The sequence below is a fragment of the Colius striatus genome, chromosome 3 (assembly GCF_028858725.1).
Source record: "Colius striatus isolate bColStr4 chromosome 3, bColStr4.1.hap1, whole genome shotgun sequence".
NCBI classification, from domain to species: Eukaryota; Metazoa; Chordata; class Aves; order Coliiformes; family Coliidae; genus Colius; species Colius striatus.
Window position 1 is genome coordinate 33,953,965 of NC_084761.1, and position 27,280 is coordinate 33,981,244.

The 27,280-nt window shown below is 36.3% G+C and overlaps 1 long non-coding RNA gene across 1 annotated transcript in view; it reads right to left on the reverse strand.

Moving 5' to 3' along the window:
• The window catches only part of LOC133625240 (uncharacterized), a 65,874-nt gene extending 45,887 nt beyond the window's left edge, over nt 1-19,987 (reverse strand). The window contains exon 1 of the long non-coding RNA XR_009818547.1: nt 19,884-19,987. This is a non-coding gene — a long non-coding RNA (uncharacterized LOC133625240). The remainder of the gene's footprint in view (nt 1-19,883) is intronic.
• Between the last annotated feature and the right edge of the window lie 7,293 nt (nt 19,988-27,280).

The window sequence follows — 27,280 nt, forward strand, 5'->3', positions numbered from 1 at the left end:
CACGTCAAACTGCCAAACAGACAATATTTTTTAACATCAGAAAAGAGCTGAGTAAAAAGGAGGCTCTTTATATTTTAGGTAGTTTGTGGTAAGCATGGTTAAAAGCTCCAAACCAAAGACAACCAGGCTTTTGCGAGTCCCACAAGTTTTCAGGGTTGACTTCATTAACAAATATACACATGCCTCCCACTAGATATTTCAGTTAGTTGACTTAATCAAGAACAGATTAAGCTTTATAGTTCTAGTACAAGACATATCCAGACTGAAACCAATTCATCTTCTACAATGCTTTAATAACACACCATTTTATTACTAGATCTACATCTAATCCCTCATTTACATCAGTTTCTCAGTCATTAATATTGCCATCAATATTCATCAATACTAGAGGGAACCAATATTCAAATTTCTTTGCACAGAGAAGAATCTGCTTTAAAATGCTAGGACATCTGGCTTCTCTCTCCAGTTTTAAGACTGGATTTGAAAAAAAAATTAAAAATGAAGAATATTTTAAATTTAGGAACTCAGTTCTCTTATAATTTTTCTCCTCCCCTCAACCCCCCCAACAGTCTTAATATGCATCAGGTTTCTGAAGAAAGTATCAGCATCCAGCCTAATTTGCTTTGAAAAGCAAGAAACTGATGTGGAACAAAGCATTAATTAGAAATAGGACATCATAAAGACCTAGATTGTTTTTGCTCATAATCCTGAAGTTTCTTTAAAATGTGCTGCTTAAATTCATGTTTGCATACTGATTCCTACATCTTTCTGACAAAACACCCTCCACGACATCTCCCTTTAACAGGTAGCACATGAAAAAGAAAAAAAAAAAAGCTAGGAATCTTGACATTAAGAATCTCCAGTGTCAAGACTGAAAATGTGACTGTAGACAAGAAATCTGTTGTATGATTTATGTGTCCTGATGTAAACTGGGGTAAAAGGTTTCCCAATGCCAACGGGTTGGCTCATTGGAATAAACATAGTGGTCAATGGCTTGAACCTCCTGTGGCCAAGTGTGTCATTAAAACCTGGTGGTCCATGTGTAAGGTGAAACCACAGCCATATAAACACACATGCCATTTCCCACACATCCAAAGGAATGCTAGAACCTCCTACTTCCCCATTGAGTGATGCTGTTCTGTGGGCAATGGAAGTCGGGAAGCCAATGTAACAGGCCGTCTTTTTGCTCCCTTCAGTTTAAAATTCAACTGCTCCCCAGGAATACTTCTGTGGTAGTAAAAATTACCAAACGGAGCATCAAAGATCACCTCCACAACAAAAATGACTGATTAAACTGGATCATACCGAATACAAAATTTCTCTCCAATGTCCCTGGATAAACACTTTTCCATCAATGAAACAGGACATTTAACATGAGGCTCATACCATTAACAAACAGAAATTCTTTATGTTCCTGATGTTAACTATTCTTTGGGACCAAGGCCAGAATATTGACTTTGTCATAGAGTTAAGACCAGGTTTAATCCAAGAGCGGTACACATCCTTGTAAAACATTTTGCTGCAGTAACACAGAAGCAGCAATGTATAAAACAAAATAGAAAGTAATTGATCATCAGCAGTAACTTCTCATTTTCAAAAGTAAACTGAATATAAAGATTTTAACTGGCTAGTTGCTTAGTGATCATTGCTTTCAACTCCAATATGTCACGCAAAAGGCATTATCAAATCAAGTATCATGGTCAAGAACTTCTACATGGTATAGGCAAGGTTAAAGTCTAGTAAAAGGAGTTCAGGACTGCTCTAATTATTTCTACTTGTTCCCTCCTCTGCCATGAATGGACAAAATAAAGAAGATGGCAAGAAATAATCAAGAAAAAAGCCCCAAAACCACAAACCAGAAGAAAAGATAAAGAAAAAGAATGACATAGAAATAAAGATAAAGCTCTGTTGGCAGAGCTGTAGGAAGAGAGATCAGCATGCACTTTATCACTTCTTGGCACACAGAGCCCTGCTTCAAACACAACCAGAAAACTCCATTTTCAGCTTCTAGGTGAAAAAAGATCAGACAGCATCCCTAATGGCAACTTTCGGGTGACTTTTCTAGTGCTTATAAGTGTTGCCCTGTCTGGGAAAATGTTTTTCTCAGATAGCCTTAATTCCACTGTGAATTCTGCCACACAGTACCTCAAATCTGACCTGATATGCTGCCTGTGGGATTATCCAGGCAGTAGCTATGCAGCTTATTTAGGATAATCATTTTGTATGTGGTCCATGTAGAGGCATTAATTGCAGCAAAGTATGCTTTCCTTTGACTCTCTAGCAAGCCAAAAAGAAACAACAACATAGTGGCAGAATTATCCCAGAAGTATTTACTTCCTAATACTGAAATATTTACCAATACATTTTAAGAATACTAATTATTTATTTTAGAATGGCTCTTTGTTCTAATTTTCCTAATTTGGAATGGTCTTTCGTTAATGTTTTAAAGCCATATGCTGTAGTAAGGCCCAAAATAATGTTTAATATGTATCTTAAAAACTAGAGTGAGTGGTGCAAAGTAAACACTTATGTTTTGATTAGCTCCATTCCATGCTATGTGTCAGAACAAAAACTCTTAAAAACATTGGCCCTACTATATTGTGGGACCTATGCGTAATTATTTCAAAACACACAGAAAGTGGCACACAGAAAAGTAACGAATAAAATATGCAACAAAAAAAAAATTCAAGAACAGCTTTAAATGCTACAAACAAAGCACTTTCTGTAGGACTAGCTTCTTTTAACTCCAACATAGTTAGAATGGTACTGTGCTTTAAAAAAAAAAAAAAAAGAAGCTGTATATAAACTAGATAGCATACATAGCTGCTCTGTTTAGAAAACAGCAAAGTACCATGTAAAAAAGTCTCTGTTTAGTCAGCCCACCCACTATGAAAGGGAAAAAAAAAAAAAAAAGCTGACATTTAGAAAACAGGATATACTGAATAGTTTTCACAATTGTGCCCAGCCAATCTGATAGAACTTTCTATGTAAATTCTACAGCATGGGCCCAATCCTACAAGTTGCCACCTATTGGGAAATGAAATGTTCAGGATAAAAGTTAAAACAGAATTATAAGATTGACCTTCCTTTACAATACAGCCTTTAAAGAAACCACTAGCTCTCAGTGAAATAGGAAATCAAATAGTAAATGTGAAACAAATATCAGAACAATCCCCACCTTTTGGAAAAGTGATCTTTTCAGTCCTAGTATAGATACGACAAGATATTGTCCCTGACAGATCAAAAAAGCCTGCAAATTCAAAGTACATATGAATATGAGAAGAAAATCCAAATACTGTTAAATAAAATTTTCAGAGTAAAGATTTTCCTATCTGTTTGGAAAAATGCTAAACACAATGAGGTCCAGATGCTGATTGGAGCCAACAAGCCTAATGCAAAGCAAATACTGCATACAATTATTACACACATCACTTTCTACACAAGTCTGCCTGGTGCAGAGGCAGTCTGTGTGCACTGCTTGGAGTAGCCTCCATCAGGGTGTGATGTCAGCTGTCTCATGCTGTAATGAATTAAGGACATTACAGAGCAGCAGTGTGTAATCTTTTAGTGCAGGTATACTGTGGGTGACAGTCAACTTCTGAAATAACAATGTACACAGTCCTTCGAGTTTCAGACTTTCAACAGTCATGAAGTCTATATTTACACACACACACAAACACAGATGTATATGTGTGTGCATTGCTAGTTGAAAATACTGCAACTGGGAGCATATTTATTGTGGAAAACCAAAATAATACAGAAATGTCACTTTTTCTAGCCAATCTAAAATCATTCCTAAGAACTGGGCCCACCTTTGCCTCTGCTCCTTCCTTGCCTGCCTTCCCTCCTCTTACCCCTGCCCCCCGTCCCTGCTTATTGGTAGCTTGACCTAGAAGGCTAATAGAAACATGCATAAACAACCAATAAAGGGCACAGAAGCCCCTCCCACTCTCCACTGGGCCGGTCAAGTGACTCTCAGTTCCTCATCACTGGCTGCTCCAGGAGTCTAATTACACTTGAGGATCATAGAATCATAGAATGGTAGGGGCTGGAAGGGACCTTTAGAGATCATCTAGTCCAACCCCCCTGCAGAAGCAGGGTCACCTAGATCAGGTTGCAGAGGAACATGTCCAGGTGGGTCATAAAGACCTCCAAGGAAGGAGACTCCACAACCCCTCTGGGCAGCCTGTGCCAGGGCTCTGTCATCCTCACGGTAAAATAGTTTTTCTTATATTTAAGTGGAACTTTTTGTGTTCCAGCTTCATCCCATTACCCTTTGTCCTGTTGCTAGCTACAATAGAAAAAAGGGATGTCCCAACCTCCTGACACCCACCCTTTAGGTATTTGTAAATGTTAATAAGATCTCCCCTCAGTCTTCTCTTCTCCAGACTAAACAGCCCCAGTTCCCACAGCCCTTCCTCATATGAAAGATGTTCCATTCCCCTGATCATCTTGGTGGTCCTGAGCTGGACTCTCTTCAGAAGTTCTCTGTCCCTCTTTAGCTGAGGTGCCCAGACCTGGACACAGTACTCCAGATGAGGCCTCACCAGGACAGAGTAGAGGGGGAGAAGAACCTCCCTTGACCTGCTGGCCACACTCTCCTTGATGCATCCCAGGATGCCATTGGCCTTCTTGGCCACGAGGGCACATTGCTGGCTCATATTTAGTTCATTATCAATCAGGACTCCCAGGTGTCTCTCTGCAGAGCTGCTCTTCAGCAGTTCAACCCCCAGCCTGTACTGGTGCATGGGGTTGTTCCTTCCCAGATGCAGGACTCTGCACTTGTCCTTGAGGATGGGCCAGCAGAGATCTCAACAAAGCCCTCTAGCCTCATTCCCTCTACGTGAGATGGGTTAATTTAAACAACAGGTCTTTTCTCCCTCAGACCTATGATAGATAAAAGGCATAGTCAATAGATAAGGAACAACTATAAACACTGTGCAAACATAAACAAAACTTTAACTGCAAGATGAGTGAATATTTTTTAATAGTGCACACAGTTCAACAGAGCCATCCTATGCTAAAAATTCCAATATGAAATTCCTACAAAAGGCAAAATCCAGTGCCAAGAAATCTTCCCTTGAGTATTCACTGAACTTTACTAACTAGACAGTGGTGGAAGGGGATTCCACTGGGGCACTCACAAAATCAGGTCTTGTACAGGTTTGTGTCAGCCTTGCATCTCAGAAACAGAGTAGTGTAAGAAACAGCAGCGCACTGTCAACCCAATAGCAAGCCACGCAATTCAGCTCCTGTCAGGTTAAAACAGTGCTCATTGTCTGAGCAGCAAGTCAACTCAAGCCAGGAACAACTTTCAGAGATTAGACCAGTGGCTAAACTTCAAGGAACAAAGGAAGTTACGCTGAAGAATCCCCTGCTTTTTTCTTCTTTTCTGCTTCCTGTCAGGGAAAGGAAGGTTGGAGCTGCTGGAAAGGAACGCAACAAAAGGAAGGAAGTTTCCCTTTAACTCCTCTTCATCCAAACTCTCACTTAGCTTCCTCAAATTCTACTGAAAGACCTAAAAGCAAATATTTTCCCTGTACCTTCTGAACAGAGGTAAAGGGTTTGACTCTTTGAAGAACCACAAACTGCAGGACCAACCCTAAGATAAATCCTAAAAATCACTTTCAGTAAGAATGTGTTTGCTCAGCTTTAAATCACCCTCTTTTGGGGAAACTTAATTTCAAATTATTATTTTATTAAAGATAGAAGGACTACATACACAGTTTTCACTAGTTTCTCTCCAAGTTTAAAAATATATTTCCCTCTCTTGTTCAATGAATAAGCACTTCTGTATGTCCCACCAAGCAGAAGTATGGCAGACAGTGAGATGCTTTACAAGTGATTGAGTTCTATTAAAAGGCCTTAAACCATTAAAAACTCTACTAAATTATATAAACTTTATAGATGCATAGGCTATTGTTCCCATAACAAAATATTCTAGAATTTTTCAGAACTGGACACCCAATGGTTAAAAACTGGTATTTATTAATGTAGAGTTCAAATAACAAGAGTGACCATCACTTTGTGCATCCACTTGCCCTGGAAGAAGCAATGGCATTTCCATTAAAAACTGTTATTTAAATAATTCAGAACTTTCACTTCTTCAACTGAATTTTTATCATATTTGAGGACACACACATTTGGAGTTTGGTATAAATGTGGCAGAACTGAGAGCAAACAAAACTAATCTAAGTGTCATTGGATAATGATATACAGGAAGAGAAGATAAGCAGATTAATAAATCCTCGGATTTTTTTCCTGGAATCTTGAAGACTGCATACTTCAGGAAAACTTCTATTGTTTTTTAGTTAGTGGACAAATCCAGGTATGGAAAAGTGCTAAAATCATGGGCCTGTCCACATCTTTTTTACTCATGAAGATTTCCTTGGCAATACCAGGAGGGAGAGGTAAGTTGTTCTGTTCTCTGCCTACATCATATTTAGGACTGCTACAGAAATTGGTAAAAAAAAAAAGAAATAAAAAGACATGTTCCTTTTGCCTCCTCTTCCCGATTTTATGATTATTGCCTGCCTGTCTCGAATATCAATTGAGCCATTGTTATCTGCTGTCACAGACATGCCAAATAAAAAATAATATGCAACTGTACCTGTACACATTGAATTAAACAACTAGCACAATAAAGAACTTGCAGTCTGATGATTGGATTGAACAGGGTTGCTAATAGCTGGGGGTATATGTCAGAAACTATACATTAACCTAAAACAGTGCCTTCAAAATGCCTTGCAGAAGCCCAGGTAAAGGTGTAATATTATAATCAGTGAAAAGAGAAGTAGAATCTATTCCCTTAGTCTTAGTAAATGTAGGGACTATCATTCTGTATCTTTGTTAAATGTGGTCTCAAAAATATTTACTAAATGGCTAACCACGAGACTAAACAAAAGCATTACCACCATTGTAAATCAAGATCAAGGCAGTTTCATGCCAGGCAGAGAGGCAGCTGATAATTTAAGAAGAGTGCTACAGATATTATGAGAGGTGAGAGATGATGACAATCCCATTGCTGCTTTTTCTTGAGATGCCGAAAATGTATTTAATAGGGTAGGATCAAATGCTGATATCTACAATATGCCTTTTTCAAGTTTTGTTTTGGATTAAAACTCAGAAACCTAATTAAAACAATTTACTTTCACCCATTAGCCTTAATCCTTATGAATGGCTTACTGTCTTCTCTGGTTATTTTACCAAGAGGCACTTGAAAATGATGTCCTCCCTCTCCTGTCCTACTTTGCACTTGATCTTGAACCTTTGGCCATCTCCTGTAATTTTATTTTGAAAAAGTATTTGGCATCTAGAAACTATTGGTATGTGTAGGTGACATCCAGATAGTTATTAAAAGGCATTTTCAAAGAACAACAAAGACTTCTGAAGAAATAGCTCAATTTCATTTTAATTTACAATGCACTGAGGTACCAGAGCCATGATATCTAAAATACTATATCTAAAATTTTGTCTAGGTACACAAATAGCTGCTTTGCAGGACTGCAGATTAGGGCCTAACTCCCGCTGAGATCAATTAGTGTTAAGAACTTTGCTTGCTTAGGGTTTTCTTTAAAAAAAGTAGTAGATGCACAAAATCTTAAAAACGTGGGTTACTTCTCCAAGTAAGAATCAGGCCTATCATAATTTAATAGTTCAAAGAAACAACGCTCTGCCAAATGCAGAATAAGTTACTAATTCTAAGGCCTCAGCTTTTAATCTTCAATAATTTTTCCAAAGTGTACAATGCTTACAAGTCAATTTGGAACTCAAATAAAAGGAAGAGAAATACTAAAAAAATGATAAAAGGATAGAAAATCATTTAAAAGGTTTCAAAACTGAGATCCTCTGACCTATAGCCTTTCAAAATGATAACCAATATTAAGCTTATATAGAAATAACTTAAGTTCCTCTCCATTTGCAAACAATATACAGTCTATTCATTTGCTTTAAAGAAACGGAATATACTTCTAGCAGAATAAATTCATGCCCGTAGGGAGTATATGAACTGTTATTTCTGTAACTGACTTTAACTTCTCCAGGTTCCTACTCTACCATCTAAGAAAACATTCATCCTTAAAGATGTTTCCAACTAAATCTCTAGTAGCATAGTTACAGACGTGAGAAGCAGAAACAAGAGGATTCAGATTGTGTGATATATGTCAATCCAGGGTGACCCATGGATTTCTTAAGGGAGGGTTATAAGTCTTCTCCCAATTAAAATTCTACTCATTCAAGGCTTTGTCATGCCACTGCAACAATATTTCTGAAGACAGACTTCTATCCATTACAAATCTCACCATATAATAGTGAAAGGGCTTTCCTGACAACATAATTTTACCTGCTTGCAGCAGAAAATACATTTTAGATTATAAATTTTTTTTCAATGTTGTTTTTAGCAGCAATATTCATAGTGGTTTAGCCAAAGGTCCTGGCCAGCTTTCAAAGTCTACAAAGCCAGTACATACAAAATCTCACCTATAAATGAACAAGCAAAAGATACAGCTGACTGGACTTTATAGCTCACTCAACGGATCTGTGCATGTCGGAGACTGTCAACAGCTTTGGAAACATCAGTAATCCATGTACAGTAGCATTTCCAGCTTTTAAGGAAAACAAGAGTCACTCTGGTAAAATTGAGAAAACTGGATGTTGTTGAAAGGAATGCCCTTGAAAAATCTTAAAACACAGAGAAAACTAATTTTAAAAACTAAGTAAAGACATTATTGCTGAATATTTTCTTTATTATGAATCATTTTTAAACCTTTTCACTGTACTGGAAAGGCCAGCTTGCTGGTGTGTCGTTTTGCCCTTTAAGGATCTCACTGCTACTCTGCTTATCAACCATCAGCTTAGTTACTTTTGTTTCTTTCTGCCATTTTCCAGTTTTTGAACTCTTTATAAAACCCTACCTCACCTGATGTGTTTGTCTCTGTGCATACACACAGCAAGAAAAAATATAAGTAGGTCCCCAGGAAGGAGCCATAGAATTCCTGAGTTTGGAAGGAATCTCTGGAGGAACCCCTGCTCAAGCAGGCTCCCTTAGAGCAGATTGCTCAGGACCTTGTCCAATTGAGTTTTGAGTATCTCCAAGGAGAGATACCACAGCCTCTCTGGGCAGCCTGTACCAGTGTTTGAGGACCTTCCCAATGAAATAAAAGCCAACAAAAAACCTGAAAACAAAAAGAATCTAAAACTAAAAAGACCACACCAGTATCTCAAAAGCAGACTATATATGACAATTTTTATTCCACTCCAAACCCCTCAATTTACAAAGTGTGACTAAGTCTATGTAGATAAGAGTACCTAGGTGCCTGTAAATATGCAAATTCTCTTGTGTGTTTATTTAAATATTTCAATAGAAATGGTCCATTCAACTAAAATCTTTTCTCTCCTCTTATGTCCTAGGACAGGATAAAAACAAGACAGGAATATATATCGGCATATATTTCAACATAGAAAACATGTTAAAAACAGCTGCACATTGTATTTTCTTGAGAACAGAAATTATAAATTTTGCCCAGATGAAATACATTTAGTGTAATATGTTATTCTAGTCATGATACAAACTTCTATTACCATACATATCAGTTTTCAAATATTCTTATTACCGTTGGGTGCAGAATGTGTTAGATAACACATCAAGTGCAATGCATATAATTCTATATCTAGAAAAGGAATTGATACATTCAATTTTGAAGAAAAGGTGGTGCAGAACCATGGTTTATGCATGATACATTTCACTCCAATGTAGGAAAAAAACAGTTTTCCACAAAGAAAAACAGGTGAAACTCTGGTCTTAAAAAGCATGCCATTGTTTTCTGAAGTTTTTAGATGGAGTAAGAGAAAACATCACTTTAACATCTCAGCTGACAGTTTGCCATCAATGCTGTAAACCCAGAGTTCACATTTGTTAAGCACAACAGCAATCTCTCTTTTAAAGTCTTTACTTTTTTGCTAGTTGTCTTCCTCCACCTCTTTTAAGACCCTGTGATATGGGACCTTCCTGTACTTTGAAGAGTTCTGCATTTAGAAAATCTAAGAAAGATCACATTTCTTCTGTAGTGTCATTTCAGGGAGCTTGGCTGAAAGCTTTTCAAAAGAGAAAAGAAGGCACCAAATTCCCACTGATGTGTGATACATATTCTTAGGAAAACCACAGTTCTTGCCTGTACTTGCCTGTAAGCAATGATTTTTACCTATTGCTCTAGATAGTTCTCATCATTTGAACACCCACAGTGATTTTCTCTGACTACTTGTGGGTAAAGGTTATAACAAATTTCACCTGTTCAAATCCAACACTGACATTTGTTGTTGGTGAAATGTTCAAATGTCTTTTCAGCCAACAATAATATTGGTGTCAGCTGCCAGGTCCTTTCCTTTGTGAACTTTTGCCCATTTAAACTAGTGGTGTCTTACTTGTTTTATGACTCTTTTTTTTCTAGTAGCTGCTCTTCTGTGAAGACTTGGCTATGTAAGTCAGACACCAATCTGGAGGACACCTGCTTTTTAGTACTTGTTGCCAGACCTATTTGAAAAGTCAGATCTTCACTGAGCACATCAAACACTCTGATCTCATTAGATCAGAAACAGTGTGAGTTGTTAAAGAATGTGGCTTGACATTATACATAATCTGGTCTCACTGCAGATGGCTGCCAAAAGGGAAAATTCTGCTCCCCCTACTCCTCAAGCCCACGAGCTGAATGCTCTTTCCCTCCCCTCACTTCAATTTGGAAGTAAAGATCCTGAGGCCCTCAGCTGAATGAGTTCAGTAAGCTGCTCCAAAAAACCACTCATTTCTTTCCCTATCGGGAAATGAATGGTGTTTGCTGAACTAACACTCTGGCAACAGCACAATGTGCTAGACCTAATGTAAAGGAGAATGAACTCTTGGACAGGAGTTAAAGGAAGACAACAGCAGCACCTCCTCTTCTGATGGCAACGAGCAGTGAGCTGGTTGTGATTAGATGAGATTAAATGTCAAGCAGCAAGTACATGAGCAATAGGTAAGATAATGAGTCAAGATACAGAGCTGAAAACAAATATGAGAATCAGCTGATATATAATGCAATTTCTTCTAAAATATTTTAGCAAAGAAAGATCATATAGATCAGAAAGATTAACTGAACAGAGAATGTTCTGAGATTCAAACCTCCATCCCAACTGCACTTTTCTTAGAGTAAGACCTTCAAGGCAAATTCTTAGAACATTTTTCCCCAAAACTATTTATAACCTACTTTTTATAGAGTAGCTTTACTCTTATGTATTGCAGAATACAGAGTCTGAAAAGGACAGATAGAGGAAATGAAGTAAGCATCACGTCCAGAGACTATAGAATACAATTGGCAAGTTGTCATATGGGAAATAACTATCTACATACAAAAACACAGATAAAGGCAAGAGTCAGTGAAATGAATAGAAAATATACTTTAAAAGCAAAGGAAAACAGAAGCAATAAGCTATGTGTGAAAACTGTAGTTTCAGAATCTGCACTCTAGCATTTGCCAATGCTAAATTCTAAATTTGAAAAATTTACATTCCAAAATGGTACATTCCAAATTTGAAAAAGTAATTTTAAATTAGAGAAAAATCCACAGAAAATACTTTTCATAGTGACTTTTACCTGAGAATCCTAAATTGTTTGGCAAGTAGTAAAGAATCAAGATGTATAGATCACATTTCTGTCTAGGGAATGTTCCTATACTCATTTCAACAGGAAGAAAAGAAATGCCAACGATAATGTGACATGCCCAAGAGTATTCTATCACATAATGAAAAATAAACTCTTGCCTCCTGAAGATCTTTGCAAATTCAAGCAATTACATGATAGACAATAACATCTACATGAATAATTATTTCAACATATTGGTCAGTGAAAGGTAAAGTTCCCAAATGTTTAGGAGACCTTCTCCTGGAAAATTGCATTACTGACTTATATGTTATATATTACTAACAGTAATTTGGTCCAAGAAGATGCATATAATAATCTCTGTGCTATAGAGACTGATTGCCCACCAAACATGTTCAACAACTACTGTATGATATCAATAGAGTTCCCTAGACAAGGAAATTAAGCTTCAAGGATGATGAATAAACAGAATAGAGCTTGACTTTGGCTATAATAATTTACCTGCACTAAACATCCTAAAACTGTATCAGAAATTCCAGCAAGCAAAGGGATCTTAGCTTAGATTTTGATTACATGCAAATGAAAGATAATGTTCACATAAACTAGCAGACCAAAATCTTTTAGATCTTATGACTAGTTAACTGAGAATCATGAGAAAATCTACCCTATGACTCAAGAGCAAAACCAAGCTGTATGGGAAATGAGGATAGAATGGGAATCAAAGAAGAACAAACAGAAGAAGGAGGCTATAGTTTTCTTTAAGTGATACCTATCACAGTACACACAGTAAAAGCAAACTGATCATTTAGTGAGTCTGGCAGTAAGGGCTGGCATGTAAGAGTGAACCACCAAGCTACAGTCAAGGAAGAGGATGGATTACATGACATGACATGAGAGAGCCAGCAAATTATTAAATGGGTCAGATGTCTGTCTTATCCTACAAACTCTGCATGCCATGAACGTGCACAACTAGCTCATTAGCCTCCATGAGCAAGCACTGGGGAATTAGGGTTCCAACATACCCTTGACAAAACAAAAAATGGTTGATGAGATTTCAGTACAATGTATGTCTGAAATGAAAATAGATTCATCCCTCAAGTGGCATCTGGTAGTAATATGGTACTATAGCAAATAACAGTAATAATAATTTATGTTTCTATATACTCCCCTTTAAGGCATCTGAAACTGGCTACTGTCAGAGAACAGACGTAGGACTAAATGGCATGTGTCCAACATAGATTAAAAAACTGATTCACGACTGCTACATTCCTATGACAAGAAAAAAAGAAAAAAGGAGAAATTAAGAAAACCATCTTTTAACTATAATATTGATGTTGGTTCAGGCAGACCCCAGGATCTCACCATCAAACAAAATAGTGAAGTTAAGCCAGCACATCACAAAACACAGCTCCCTACAACTTCCCTGAGTTGGTGTATGTCTTGACTTAGGTGAGAATACCTAAACAGATATGCTAGCTTTTACCAGCTGTGAATCACTACTAAGAATTTCAGAAATTCAAGTAACTTCTCCATGCTCTTAACATTTTCGTCACAGAAGGCAAGTGCTGTGATAGCTGGAAAATATTATCTTCAGAAAATATGTTCCCAAGGAAGGATCTAAAGCTACTGATCGTATAGCCATTTTATGTCACCACAGCAGTTCATAGTGATACAAGTAACTATGTGACTTCCCAGGGAAAAAGAAACTTAAGAAAAAATGGAGGTTTTCATCAAGAAGGCCCAGAGTCAAGTTTACAGCTTGCAACCTAGAACTCCTGGAGTACTAACACAATCCTCATAAGTCAAAAAATGAAGAGGCTGTCTTCACAGGAGAGAGAAAAACATCCCAAGTCTGTACCATTTGATTTATACTTGCAAAGGAAAGCTGAGCCAGTTTTATGTGTAAACGGGTTGAGCTGATGTGTTGCTTTTCTCCTCTTCCATTCTGGGAAATGACTGTGGGTGATCCCTCTTCTTTCTTTACCTCCCACTGTCTCTTCCTCCTCCACTAGTAAAAAAAAAAAAGTTTAAAAAAAATCTGTCTGCCAGTAGACTGAGTGAATACCAGCTGAAACACCTGCATGCCAGATACATGCAGCTGTCCTTTCCCATGCCTCTTACTGACAAGGCATCTGTGCTGCACACCACACACACCAGTTGCACCAGTTACATGCTCTAGGTAAGTAGACTTTTAGTATCATTATTCCCACTGCTCTTGTACAGTTTTCTTTACCATCCCCCATAGCCTGAAAAGGAGAACTTTTCCACAATGTGTAGCCCAAAGCAATGACTTTTCAAATTGTCTTATGGTACAATCATCATATCATTCTAGTGATGGGAGCAGGTTACAGAAGAGCAGGAAGTCAGAGTCCTCCTCTAAACAGGAAATGCAAACATTTATAAGGTTAAAAACAGACTTAATCCTCTACTACCCAGCCTCCTCACTCAATTTTCACAAATTTCAGTGCTTAGATAACAGTATTACTGCTGATTTCTTCACATTTATTCTTCCCGATTGTGCAAGAATAAGAAATAAGCCAAGCATATAGCAAGAAGTCCTCCACCTTTAGATTTCTAACCTTATTTCAGGTGTCCCACAAAACTGGACAGCAAGGATAAACTTCAAACCAGAGTCAAGCAAAAATGTCAAACCTCTGTGCCTTAAGATTATGAAACAGAACTGTATGAATAACTCCTTTCATTTCCTCTCTAAAGGGAAAAAGGACTTTTAAAAGCTGGTTTAGATTAACAACTTATTTTCAGGGGTTTCACTTGACAAGATACAACTGATGTTTTGGAATTCTTTAAAACAAGTGCTACGCATACACAAGATTCTTTGGAAATGCAAATATGAAAGATTTTATTTAAATATTTAAAATACTTAAATATTAAAAATTAAAATAAATTAAAATTGTTTTAATAAATATAATAGACTTGGACCTTTTCAACTAAGTATTTTTCACCAAATAATTCATGGTATCTGCCTATGTATGCAACAGCTTTCATTTGTTGCCCAAATTAAACTTTCCGGAAATACAAATGTTGCATGTCTTTTTTTTTTGTCAATACAATTTATAAATAAAAAGTACCTCAATATAAAAACTGCAAAACCCTTGCAACACTCTTTCACTTCAGTTACTTCTGTTTTGTGGAGCCCTGTTGTTGCCTGTGTCCAAAAACACTATTGAGGATCCTAACATTTGTCATCAAGATTTTAAATCTTTGGCTACAAGACAAAAGTCTACAAGACTGTGAGACAAAGTGCAGGCATACTGATAAGGTATTGTTACTTACATAAAATCTGGTAAATGTTAGTTTTTCTCATTTTCTAAAACTTAGGGACAAAAAGTGGCCACTTTTGCTTTGTCAGATATTTAATGCTAAAAGGATGTAATACTTGATATATTTGACTTTTTTTCCCTTTCTCTACTGGCTTGATGATAATTCAATAAATATAATAAATACTACCACAAAATCTTGCTTTCAGTTAAACTGAATTGTCTTATACTTACTGGAGCTGACCACGATCTAACTATGGGAGGACGGAAGGTACCTGCAATGTCAGTTCCTAGAGCTCTGTAGCCTTTTTTTTCTTTAAACTCATTTTCTTCTAGAACACTTTTTAAAAGGTGCACTCACCATTTTCAGATAACAACATTTTTCAGAAAACAAGCACAATCACTGACAAAGTGGTTTTGATCAATTTTTAATGTTTCACAGGTTTTCATACATAGCATGAAGAAAGATGCTAGTGCTGAGAAGACACAACTTCTAAATGTTTTTTAAATATTACAAAACATCTTATTTTTTTCTCTCAATATAGGTAGTGGTGATGGTGGGTTTTTTTAATAGACCCATGTGAAGACAGTTACCCATCAGTAGGCAAATGAACATAAAGTACTTGAACTTATCCTTAAAAGTAGCAAAACTAAATAAAGTTAGTGGTAATGTTGCCACAATAAAACAGACTGATTTCAGCTTCTTTCCAATGAAGAATATGTGGTTTTGACATTCTCTTGAGTAAGGACAGAAGCAGACTCCTAATCTAGCCCACCGTTTCATCCTTTATATTAGATAGCAGTGTCTCAAACAATGATGCTTAAATGTTGTCCAAATCTGTTTTCCTCTACAGTTTTACACAATATATAAATAAAAACTGTGTTAGAAAGTTATGTTAACATGAAGAAAGGTAGGAGATGGGAAAATGTAAACAATAAGCCCTATAAAATTCACGAACAAACCAGCACATTCTGAATTGCTCTTTGGTAACTGATGAAAAAAAGTGTTATGAGGCAAATCCTTCACTGGGTCACTCACTGGGGAGACTGGTAAAAATAAATTGCACAGCTCTAATTTTCCTAGCAGCTTCCATGCTATTCTTTGAAACTGAGTAAGAAACCCTTGGCCTAATCCCAAGAGCCAATCTATAGTAAATAGTGCACACTTAATGCCTAAGTTCCTTTTTAGCACCATTCAGACAGTGACTTCAGCCACACAGCTTAGTCATAGCAGACATTTTTGTGGTGAAAGCATTAAACCCACATGCAGCTCTCTTTCTGTGGCCACTGGGGGTCATGCTCCTTTCCCATTAGCTGAATAAATCATAAAGTCTGCACAGACCACACAAGAAGCAAGGCTAGCAAGCCACAGGCAGTGCCTACAGCCTGCTATTTCTTTTCAGAAATAAATAAAAAAAAAAAAAAGAGGAAGAAAATAAAAACAGTAGAGGAACACACCAAAACAGCCTAGCTGAGCTTTAAGAAATTATTTGCTTTTAAAAAATTTGATCTCTTTGAAGTCCACAGAGATTTGTTTGTTTGTCTTTTAACCCAAGCAGCTACAGTGAAGAAGAAAAGCACAGAAAAATAAAATAGCGACATGCAATTCCTTTGTCCTGTGCTGCAACGGCAGAAAGTAAAAGATCCTGAAGTCTGTTAAATAATAAAGACTGCCATAAAATATAGGACTTCATCAGATACCTACCAAAACCAAAACAGATGTTGATAGATAAAATATAATAGAGTTCTAAACAAGGAATCAAAATAGCACATAATATTTTTCACATCAGATGATTTATTCTGCCAATGAAAATGACAGTAACTGAGCAAGGACTGGAAGTCTAGAGGTTGGTTCAAGTTCTCATCAATCAGGAAACCAGATAAGAAGGAATTTTAAACACAGCCATTAGCATGCAACTAATGAACATGAGGAAGATATGCAGAGCTCATTATGCTATGGAGTGTTTCCTTAAAATGTACCAAACCCTGAAATATTTTTTGAAGTGCAATGAACTTTATCGAGATTTACATAACAGCTTGATTGGCAACTAGAACATGCCCCATTTCTCAAAGAACCCAGATGGGGTGAGCAGGGGGGAGTGTGTGGGAGGGTAGCTTTTCAAACTATGTTCTGTTCCATGGTCCTGTCTAGATCATTTGGACATGCAGTGTTTAGAAAATAACATTTAGATGGTTCACTGTCTACGTGCTGAAAAACATTTTTGAACAGGGAGGACAGCTGAATCAAAGATTGCTGGGTCTATTTACACAGTGTCAGTGAAACCTTTATTCACCATCCTATTTTGTGTTGACGTTTTTGCTGTAATCCAGAATATTTTTTAGCACAACAACTGCAAATCAGAAAACAAAACAAAACAAAAAAATCAAGAAAAAAACCCACCAAAAACAAACCCCCAAAAGCCCGAAGGACAACAGAACCAAAAAAAAAAAAGGAAATAAAAGGACATAAGCACAAGCTAGGGTCAGATAGGCTTAGATCAGAGTTTTGAAGGCTCTTTCAATCAGCTCTACCAATAATCCTATATCCTTACCTGCAATATAACTTACTCTGTAGCTATTATAGTCCTCCTGAGCAAAGACAGATAATCATGTTGAATTGTGACAAATTATATGGTGGTTTTGAAATGTGAGCAAGCACTCACAAGGGAGTAGGGCAAGACCACGTAAACCCATTTCATTTGTGACTTAATATAGTGGGTTAAAACTTGTATGACCTTTGCCAAAGACATCTCATGTATGTGCTGGAGAAAAATAAAATCCCAAGTCTCGAAAGATTCCTAGCAATAAGATATACAGTTTCTGACAGGTATCCCAAAGCACAGACTGAATTTTATCATGGAATTCTTACTGACGGATTAAGTACCACTTTAACCAGAATAACAATAAATAAAAAATGCCTCAATGGAAACATGTAGAACTGTGTAGAATTTAGGATTTCAATCATTCCAGTGGAACTGATAGTTTTTAACATCTTCATAGATGTTTTTTTCACAGAAGTATAAGGCATTCTTAGACAGCTCATATGCAACATCCTTCCTGAAACTGGAGTGCTCAAAAGACCTCTAACACTTGAGATTTCAAGTTGATATAGCTACCCAAAAGAAGCTGGGTGGAAGCACAGCTTCCTTCTGGCCACTATAAGCCAAATTTTCTAATCTTTTCCTCAAGCAAAAACTATGTTGATCTCACTGGGAGATTTACTCAAGTGAGGACAGCAATAATGAACTCCACTAGCAGCAAGAACCAAGGACACCACTACAATAATTTTTAAATGAAAACTATAGAAATATACTTGTTTTGTCCAACTATATGTCATCATTAGCAACATAAAACATTTCATAGGCCTGCATAATACAACGATAGCTACAGATTCAAACTTGGCCACTTTGAAAGCACCCCTACTTGTAATGAGCAAGCACAATGCAAACCTTGTGAGGCCAAATTCTCTCTCTGGAATGTGGCATGGGTACATGCTCTCGAGAATCTGGCATGATCCCAGGATAGGTTAATGCAACATGTGCAAGAGGAGGGAAGAAATCTTTTCTCAAGGCAAGTATAAGGGAACCTAAAAGGTTCAGGTGAGGAAGAAAAGGCCAGTCTTCCCCTGTCACTTTTGCCTCTAATCGAGCACCATACTAAGGAAAGAATCAGTATAGCTCAATCAAAGCTTTCAATTGAGTCTAAGTCTGCCATTCCCACAATACAGAAATTCTCATGTATTTTCACCCTTCTGCAAACAAAAAGATGGGGAAATTGTTTAGTACTTAATAATATATGCTACCAGCAACATGATACCAGGCCTCTGTTCTCAGATATACTAATGAGAAAATAGACAGTGCTTGAGATAGCAACGGTTACAGCATACAGACCAATCACATTGATTCCCATTGTTGAACCTGTGATATCCAATATAAGGAATATGTCACTCTAACTAGCTTGTCTATTGTGCCTAATTGCTTAATGACTCTTTTGCTACCTTCCTCTGTATCTTCACTGCTCCTTACATCACAACAGCAAGAATATTGTTTTCATCTTCCTGGTGATCTCAAGATTTTGCCAACTGGACAGTTGATAAATTTAAGAAAACTGTTAAAAGCATGCTATTTCCAATATTCTAGGTAAGCATAGTCACAAAATACAGATGTATTCTTTCATTATTACATATATTTTATATATTCCATAGATGTTTAGATGGGCAATATCCACAGATAAAATGCACAGTTCTTCCATGAATTTCTTAGGAAATTATTGAGAACATAAAGAGTATGTAGAGCTGTGAAGTGCCATTTGCCTACATCCCATCAGTTAAGATTAAATCTTAAAATTTATTATAAAAATAAACTTTAAAAGAGTGTTTATTTTATTTTTTAAAATTCAAATGCTATCAGAGCTATACAAACAGGCTCATACCTTGTTATGCAACAGTAGATAAAGACATGGCAAAACAAGGCTAGATTTGGTTCTGTTAGATACTTCTAAAGGTAGATATTTCTTGAAAGAGGCAATGTAGGCCCATGGTTGAATGAGACAGCTATCCTGCTGACAGAGGATTCAATGAAGGCAGAGTTACTTAATGTCTTCCTTGCCTCTGCCTATACTGCTGGAGATTGTCCTCAGGAGCCCCAGACTCCAGAGGAAGTTGGGTTAGAAGAGGAGGTTTTTTTTGGTTGATGAGGAATGGGTTAAGGATCAGTTGAGCAATCTGGATGTACATAAATCCATGGGCCCTGATGGGATGCACCTGCAGGTGCTGAGGGACCTGGTGGAAGTCATTGCTAAACCACTCTCCATCATCTTCAGTAAGTCGTGGAGAACAGGAGAGGTGCCTGAGGACTGGAGGAGAGCAAATGTCAATCCAGTCCTCAAAAAGGGTAAGAAGGAGTTGGGTAACTACAGACCAGTCAGCCTCACCTCCATCCCTGGTTGTTGAGTCTTCTCATTCATTCAAAACCCACCTGGATGAGTTCCTCTGTAACCTACTGCAGGTGGCCCTGCTCTGGCAGGGGGGTTGGACTAGATGATCTTTTGAGGTCCCATCCAACTCTTAAGACTTTGTGTAATTCTGTGATTCTGTGAAAGGTAGAAAGTGGTAAGCTTTAAAAAAATGTTTATTCAAAAATGCAATACAATTAGATTCATCCTGTTTCTAAAAATACTGCTGCAGATCAGATTCTGAGACTGTTATTCAAGAGTAAAATGTATTTATACAAATATTTCTAATTTTTAAAATGCTGATATAAGAACTGCTCATTGAAAGGACAGCAGATTGTTATTTTAAAATGCCAAAATTAAAATACTGTGCCAGTTGGTCACATATTTTGCTAGCGAAAAAATACATGAAATAAGCTATATCCCTGAAATTATCATAAGAATTCTTATTGGTATAAAATATAGTTATCTAACAATTTATTAATGGGAGTATTGTTACAAGCTTCAGAAACAATTTCTGCTCTGTCATATTATGAATTGATGCTGCTGCATCCCCTCTCCCATTTAAAATCACTTTACTTAGAATGATATACATTTTGAGCACTGGAGTATATTTGTAAAACTAGTAGTTTTGGTAACAAGATGAGGTTTACATGTCTGTCCACATCACCACCATGTACTCGAGATGGATTTCAGCTGCCAAAAAGGTCAATCCAAACTGCTTGCACAAACCTGTCTCTATGCTCCTGTTTATTATGGTCCCATGTAGTAGATGTCTCGTGCACTAAAACAGTGCAGCCATATGTCAACATCTCTCTGGTGGTTCTGAATGGTCTAAACAAGAGCGAGGGTGCACTGAACCTCCCATGTAAACTTTATACAACAGATTCAGCAGAACTGTAATTATTTACAAAATGATGGCATGAGAAATCTCTGGATTTATATCTCACTTTAACAGGGATTGTGTCCACATAATTCTTGAGTTCATGGTAGGTTTTTAATTTACTTTCTTATTTTTGATATGATAAGATACAACTCAGCACTCTTTCAAAATCAATGTCAGTACTTTTAAAGTTATTCTTTCTAAAAAACACTTCTGTTCCTGTTTTTCTTTCATTTTTTTTTCCCTCTTAATACAAACACTGTATTTAATTACAGGTGAACCTATACATTGACTTATTGACACTACACAAAACTTACATCTTGGATTACTGTTATTCCCTAGATAGAAAGGAGTGGGTAAACAAAGAGAGCACAGAAATCATTCATTTGCAGAGGATAAGTACAAAGCATGATTGGTAGGCAAATTCTACTGAACCCAATTTTCAAGCTTCTCTCAACGCCTGATGTAGTTGTCGTTATGTCATCCTTAATAAAAAAAAATAGAAAAAAAAGATTATGCCTTTTCCATTGTTCTTTATTGAAAGAGAGAACAAAACCCAGCATATACTAGATGATCTCTAAAGGTCCCTTTCAACCCTACCATTCTATGATTCTATGATTCTATGGCTTACTTGAAACAGACTGCACTCAGGGTTTCTGATCCCAATTGATACCAATTTTATACCTTGCCACTGCTCCCATGCCTTGAAATTAAAATTTGTCCTTCTCTAGGTCTTATTCCTTCTTATTTTTTGCTGTCTTCTTTTAAATATATTTTTCTCTCTTCCTCTAACAGTACGTGTACAATGAATCAAGCTACTTCTCTAAGATCAGACTAAGTGATGAAGTAAATATGACACATTGGTTTTTAACTGAATTATACATCTTCTATAGACAGCCACAATACTTATGAAGTTGCATCAACTTCTTTTCAGCTATTTTAATATTTTCATATGCAATTAATATATAGTTTGCCATTCCTACATAATGTATATTGAATTACCTTTCCACCATGTACAGAAATCTTCAGTTGTTTTTGTTGCAAAGCTAGTATATGATGAAAAAATAATGATTATTTGTAATACAGTGCTTCTTGTCTTAGGATCTCCAATAATTGAGTACAATGAAGAATTTATTATTTTTAGTTCAGGACAAGCAAACAGTGTTAAATGGCTTGTCCAGAATCCAGGACTTACAGTCCCCTGCTCCAGCCAGTCTCTACTACAGTTTGTTATTTCTCTATGCTGGTGGGCCTCTTGCCTGACTTTAAGACAGTTAAATAATGTAATTAAACAATTAAGATGATTGTCCTTAAATGATCAATTAAGACAGAATTCTAAACATGCTTCCTCATTTGGAATTTAGCCTACTTTCTATCTCCTTCTGTGTATCAAAGGCAAGACAGCTAGGCTAAATTCTGAAATCACCACACTTTTATTATACATTTTTTTCCTAAGCTTATACAAATGCTACGTGATGAGTCCCGTTTTCCTAGGGCTTGAGAAAACTTATATTTACACAGCCAATCAATACAGACAACAGATGCAGTGATATAACATGAGGAAAAGATATTTTTTATTTCCTGCTGCACTATATTTACATGCATATGTTGCTTTCCTAAGTATCTGGCAAATATAACAAATAAATTCTATAGTTGCAATGAATGTCCATGTTAAGCATCTGAAATTTTCTGAAATAATCTTCACAGGCTTATGTAGAACAGTCTGCTAATTACATTTGGACTAGGGCAATAAAGACCAAAGCCAGCAATAGCACAGTTACCATACCTGTACTTAAATAATTACCAGGCAGAGCAGAGCTGTTAGAAATAGAGAGGCTACAGGGATTTTGTGATGTGTAAATAAAACCGGCATGCCTAAAAACTTGATTCATCTCTAATTGCAAATATTGCAATTTAATTTAAAAGGAATACTATTTAAATAAAAGATTACTCAATTAAACAAGATTTCTTTCCTAGCCTCCCTCTCTCAGTTTTAAGTCACTCTGTTTAGATCCTTTGCAGAACTGGTGTCTTTATTTACTACTTTCATTCCATATCATAAACACTCAGTGTTATTACAGACATCGTGGTATCAAACTCCAGATAGTCTGATGTTTTAGGGGAAAAATTAGACTATTTAAAGTGATTATAACTTTCCACTTGGTAGTTTAACATTCTACAATCATTACTGAGTCTACAGGCACTGTTAACCTGTTCTGGTGAGACAAACGTCTTTTCTAATGTTTACTGAGATATTGTAAATTACTTAACTTACAGCAGAGTACGTTTTTCTCAGTTAATCTAGATCTGATCCCTGAGGAGCTATTTATTACATATGTATACAACCTGTCTGTAGAAGTGAAGTTAATGTAATATGACACAAGTAGCACACATTGTTTAAATGTGTTCCAGAAAGTTAGCAAATTTAGTTAAAAGAATACTTACATGCTCTTCTGCCTAGAAAACAATGAGTAAAAGAGTTCTAAATATTAAACACTGCTATTCACTGTAGGTGGCCAATTAATATACTGTATTCATGCTGGAACAAATCCTTCAAATATATACATAAAGTATATAATCTCTTATCTGCTTAGGCATTATCAAATTTTTAACAAATCCTAGTAACTTCAAACACAGTTTTAATGGGATGTAGTACTAAAACATGCAAAGTAAAGAACAGAGTTTTTAAGAACATAATCTGTTTTAGAATGTTTCAAGAGAACTGCTTTGAAATGCAATTATAATCTTAACCCATGAGTAAATGTGTGCCATCTCACAGAATTAAGTTACATGAATTAATATATAGAGAAAGAGATAGCCTCATGTTCTTAACACCTATTGCAGTTTGAAAATGAGGGTTTAGGCAGAAGTATCTTGAGATGGTTCTAAAGGGTCGCTATGTTTGAAAACAGGAGCACATTTATGGCTACAAATTTGGTCCCTATAAATGTTTTATTTGATAATGAGAGAGAAAGTTTACATGAGAGAAAATTCAAGCAGGATTTTACAACTATTCTAGCCCTGATAAATAGTTGTAACATATTTTAACAGAATCTGTCTCTACTTTTGAGTCTTAATCAAACTAACCTAGTATTAAGACATTGTATCTTTTTCTCAGAGTCCAAAAAGGTGTGAGTTGCTGCTTCCTCAGACTGTCTCGGCTTTCCCTTACATATATAGTACAATCTCTTATTCCAAAGGATACACTTACAATTTCCTTTGTATTTGCAGAATACAAGAATTTTGCACTGATTTAGTCCCTTTTTGTTTTGGTTTACAGCTCCCCTGTCTGCACAACTGACATAAATGAGATCTATTCTGAAAACAGCAATATGGGTTTAAAATCTGTTCTATTACTTTGGAGACAAAGTGATAACTGTTTCAGGACATGGAATCATAGAATCATAGAATCATTTAGGTTGGAAAAGCTCTTTAAGAAGATTAGTATGTTCTGTACAGATAGACACAGATCAGAGTCACCACTTTTTGTTCTGAAACAAAAATTATTCTTTTCCAAAAATATGTTGCAATTGTCAATTAAGAAAAGAAATCATATGCATGTGGTGCAAGCTTTGTACTTGAACATAATAAGCAAACCTTTAGACTATTTACAGACCACCCTGTTAAAGAACGTCAGTGAACTCAGTGAAGATGCTCTTCCTAATGCTTTGATGTTAAAAGGAAAATCAAAAGCAGTGCGTTTTTGTCCATATATGGTAACTGTGCAAGGTGTGATTTTGATCTTTATTCTGTGGACAGACATGGTCAGATACAAAAAAGATACAGAAATAGAATTGGAATTAAGGTAGAATTGAGGTAATCATGAAAAAGTTATTCAGCTACCACTAAATATAATCTAAAAGCACTTTGGTTTTCATTTTTAAGAGTCCCAAGTGCCTTTGTTGTGGCCAGTTACCACACAGCGGAGCAGCTCAGACCTTAGTGCTCAACCACTGGCATCTTGAGGATCTCTGACAATGCAGTTTGTAGATCACAAAATCACAGAATCACAGAGGGGTTGGAAGGGACCTCTAAACATCATATGGTCCAGCCCCCTGCTTAAGGTAGATCAGGTTCCAAAGGCATAGTAACTACAATAGTAGTTACAATAGTTAAGATTGAAAAATTCATATCCCTTTATCACTCCAAGACAAGTATGGCCTATATTAATTCATAGCAGAGGGTAGGTTTGAGTCCTCTAAATTGGAAGAAAGCCTCTGTACATCCCATGTGTGATGTATGAGCATTCATAGTAGACACTTTATTGTTTTGGAGGATTTAAAGAACAAAACTACAGAACTTAATTTTATTCTATGAAGATTCAGGAAGTTATATTGGGAGAAGAACCTGTGCTGTGAAGTTCTGACAGAAGAAAGTGGTTACCTCAGACACATTAAGGCAGGATTCAACATTCACCTCTGCCCTCACCACTGTCTCCTAACTGGATGCTCAGTGGCTCTGGTGCCTTCTAAGATCTTTTTCACCCTATACCTAATACTACCGGTTTAAGTCTATGGTGCTGGTAACATACATAAAGTTAAACATTGCAAAACATCAGAACGGCACTATGGAGTAGTGTGCTCTGGCCCTTTTATAGATCCAGCCCTTAGTGTGGAATGACCTTGCTTGTACCTTGGTATCTGTAGTTTTTGAAACATAACACATCCTGTTTAGATTTGCAAGTGCCAAACTATCATTCACTATGTATTCCCTGGTTTTAGCACTACTTGAAGAGTTTTCTTCCTAATGAATTGTAACCTGAATGGGAGAGGAAGAAGAACTTAAAATGAAGCTAGATGTCTCCTCTTCAAATTAATAAGCTGTTCTCATTAAAAAAATAAAATGCTAGAAAGATTATACCATGTTGTACTATACAATATGCTGATTTAAACCATATTTATTAACAAATCTGATTTATGGAGCTTTCTGCATCTACAATAGCTCTTGTTCTAAAGGCAGTAATGGGGATGTCAAGTATCCAAGAAGTAATTCATCTTGTAGTTGGTATAAAGCAGAGAAAATGAGCATTCTGTAGTAGTCTGTACAAGTTTGAGAATACCTGTAAAATCCATACAAAACCTCAGATTCCAAAATAGCATCTTAATCCAAATCCCAGTGAGTTTAACTGAAAAACCCCACAGCAAAATTCAGAAGGTTTTGGATTAAGTTTTACTGTCTTTACCTGTGATTTGAGTGTTCTTTTCCATGTCAGCAGAAGATGACAAGCATATTCAGGTACAACTTTGAGAACACTTATTCCTGGTCCCAGCAACATCACTGCAAGTATTACTAACTTGAGAAATATATTTATGTGAAAATCTTTTTACGTAGCTTTGGCACTATAATCACTGAGTTTTATGAATCAACCTTTTCTTAACACTATTTGACTAACAGCTAAATCCTTACACCAATGACACACACAACTAGGGTTATTTTATCAAAATATTCTTTCATTATATGACTGTTTTCCTTTGAAGAATTCCAACTAAAATGTAAATATTTATAAGATATTTTAGAAACAGAGACACTAAAGAATAAGGAGAAAGCATTTTCTTAGTATTACACAACAAGCTAGGAATAAGTTATTAAGCCATAGCAAGCTATTGTAATTGTCCTGCCTGATCTCATGAATAACATCATTTGAGGATTCTCCAGAGTTTATCTTCTTTAAAATAAAGCATATGTGCCACAAATAAATGGACAGAAGTGAGAAATAAAGTATAATTTTTAAAAGTTCAGTGATAGATGTCTGTCACAACTGCTCTGGTGGTGCACTTCTCTCCTTGGATTAATACATTCACTGAAGTCAAAATTATTCTAGCTAAACTATCAGTTGCACTGACTTCCTAACTTTGCAAGCTAAAATGAAGAGCTCTTTATTAGAAGATTTCTGTTCCACATATGCATACTTATATGGATGAAAATACAAGAATAAAATTCCAGTTTTCTGTCTGATTGGCAGTAAGCCACTGTCACTGTAGTTCCCGGAGACATCCTCCCACAATGATGGTTAAGTATAGTTTTACATTCCCTTTTGAAAATAATGCATCATACATATTACTTTGGCACAAAATTAATGACTGGCATAAAATTACTGACATACGGAAAGCACAATGTATCTTTACAATTAATTATTTAGATAGTACCGAAGTTATGTGGGGATAATAAAAAAAAGGGCATCTTAGCTCAACTTTTCTGTAGACCTTTACCTTCACCAATTTGTTTTCCTTAAATTGTTGCCAAATCCTAAACATTCAACTATACAGAGATTTTATTTGTAAATTGACTGTTATTAACCAGAGAGACTACATAAATTAGTTTTTTAATAAAAATCTTCCAGTATTCAGTTATGCTATGACATATCTGCACAAAAAGTTGAAAATTGCATAGCAATAGGTTAGTATAAGGCACAAAATCAAGCTTCCTCAATGATACTTCTATCCTAGCCTCCCTCCTCCTTTTACAGGTGGCTAGAGGTAGGTCATTAAGTCTGATCAGTCCCAACTGATATAAGTTCCTCAAATCCCACCGTAAACTGTA